The sequence below is a fragment of the Myotis lucifugus genome, unplaced genomic scaffold (assembly GCF_000147115.1).
Source record: "Myotis lucifugus unplaced genomic scaffold, Myoluc2.0 scaffold_1085, whole genome shotgun sequence".
In the NCBI taxonomy this organism is placed as follows: domain Eukaryota; kingdom Metazoa; phylum Chordata; class Mammalia; order Chiroptera; family Vespertilionidae; genus Myotis; species Myotis lucifugus.
The window spans coordinates 56,162-58,154 of record NW_005872133.1 but is presented as its reverse complement, the minus strand read 5'-3'; the positions used below and the strand labels follow the sequence as shown (position 1 = coordinate 58,154).

Genomic DNA, 1,993 nt, shown 5'->3' with positions numbered 1-1,993 from the left:
TGCTGCCATGAAGGACCCCCAACCTGGGAAGAGCCTGGAGCTGGACCCTCGGGTGAGACCCCTGCTCCTGTCCAGGCCACCAAGGACCTTTCTGTTGCCCAGTTTAATCCAATGGACCCTTTCCCTGTCCCACCTCACCTGCTTCTCAGCAGCGTCCACACTGACCTCCCCTCTGGGCCCCCAGGTCATCCTGCTGTGACTCACTCCTCCTGGTTTCCTTGTGACCCCATGGCCCCTCCTACATAGTCCCCCTGTGCTGGCCCCCTCGTCCTCTGTCTGACCTTGTGCAGTCCCAGGTCTCAGGAGGAGGCAGGAATGAGTGACTCACCCACAGGCCCCCTCGATCCCCTTCATTCATTCACCCAGCAGATGTGACAGGGCTGTTTCCTGGCTCTATTTAGGGCCCACGGTGCAACCCTGAGCCACACTGTCTCCACACGCCTTGAGCTCCCCTGTGGGTGAGGGAGCCAATATGCAAACAAGCAGACAGTGTCCCAGAGAGCAAATTGCTGTGAAGGAACATAAAGCAAGAGGAGGGGATAGAGTGCATGGTGGGGGGACAGGGAAAGAGCGGGTGCAAAGGTCCTGAGGCAGGGCATGCTTCTTCAGGAAGATGGGCCATGAGGCTGGAGCCCATTGAGCAAGAGAGAGCGGGTTACGATAAGAGTCAGAACCATAGAAGCATCCAGAGGCCCCAGGGCTCGGGAAGGCCCTGCAGATTCCACCAGGAGAGGGACCTCATCTATTTAAAGTGTAAATCATCTCTCTGGCAACATGTGGATACTTGACAGGAGGCACTGTCTCCAGCAGAACAGGCAGGATGAAGACCCCCAGGGAGTGACGTACGCCCAGGTGAAACACTCAAGACCAAGACCCAGGCAGGGAATGGCCACCTCTCCTTCCTCCCTGTCGGAGGAATTGCTGGACACAAAGGGCAGACAAGCAGAAGAGGACAGACAGATGGACAGTCAGGTGAGTCCCATTCTCTGCAGACCTCCAGGTTTCCCCAACCCCAACCAAGTGTCATCCCTCTCTCTCCCCCCTGCTCCAGGCTGCACCTGACGCCCCCCAGGATGTGACCTACGCCCAGCTGAACCTCTTGGCCCTTAGACGGCAGACAAGTGCACCCCCATCCTCCCCATCTGAGGAGCCCCGAGAAGAGCCCAGCTTGTACGCTACTCTAGCCATACACTAGCCCAGGAAGGACCCAGACCCCACGCTCCAGGGAGGGGGCCTGCAGGGACCCCAGAAGGCATGGGAACTTCCCCCATGGACATTCAGCTAGTGACCCCAGCCAGCCTGGAGACCAGACATGCTCCCGCGGCAGCTCCTGGGACCCTCTGGGAGTCACCCGGTTCTATAAGCAATATGCCTACATTTTGGAATCAAAGCAAGACTTCTCAATAATCAATGTGTGAACTTAGAACAAAACAGAAGTGAGAGAATGCTTTAAGTGAATGATAATATAAATATCATACATCAAACCTATGAAGTGGAACACAGAAACAACCTAAGTGTCCTTGAACCGATAATTGGATAAAGATGTGGTAACTATACAAACAGAATATTTCTCAGCTATAAAACATGAAATACTGCCATTTGCCACAACATGGATGGATCTGCAGTGTATCACGCTAAGTGAACAAAGTCAGAAAGAAAAGGACAAGAACCGTATGATTTCACTCACGTGGGTGAAATATGAACCTGAAGTGTCATGTATGTTAAATACATTGAATCTGTAATTAAAACTTTCCTGCAGCCCTAGCCAGTTTGGCTCAGTGGATACAGCATTGGCCTGCGGACTCGGGTTCAATTCTGGTCAAGGGCATGTGCCTGGGTTGTGGGCGTGATCTCCAGTGGGAAGCCTGCAGGAGGCAGCTGATCGGTGATTCTCTCTCATCATTGATGTTTCTCTCTCTCTCTCTCTCTCTCTCTCTCTCCTTTCCTCTCTGAAATCAATAAAAACATATATATATATATATATATATATATA

General features: G+C 52.5%; 1 protein-coding gene and 1 long non-coding RNA gene across 2 annotated transcripts in view; both read left to right on the top strand.

Moving 5' to 3' along the window:
- The window catches only part of LOC102419801 (leukocyte immunoglobulin-like receptor subfamily A member 6), a 23,823-nt gene that overhangs the window by 8,322 nt on the left and 13,508 nt on the right, over positions 1-1,993 (top strand). The window lies entirely within an intron of this gene.
- On the top strand, positions 9-1,192 carry LOC111824269. The gene is made up of 3 exons (XR_002827342.1): positions 9-52; positions 811-972; positions 1,052-1,192. It is a non-coding gene; the product is annotated as an uncharacterized LOC111824269 (long non-coding RNA).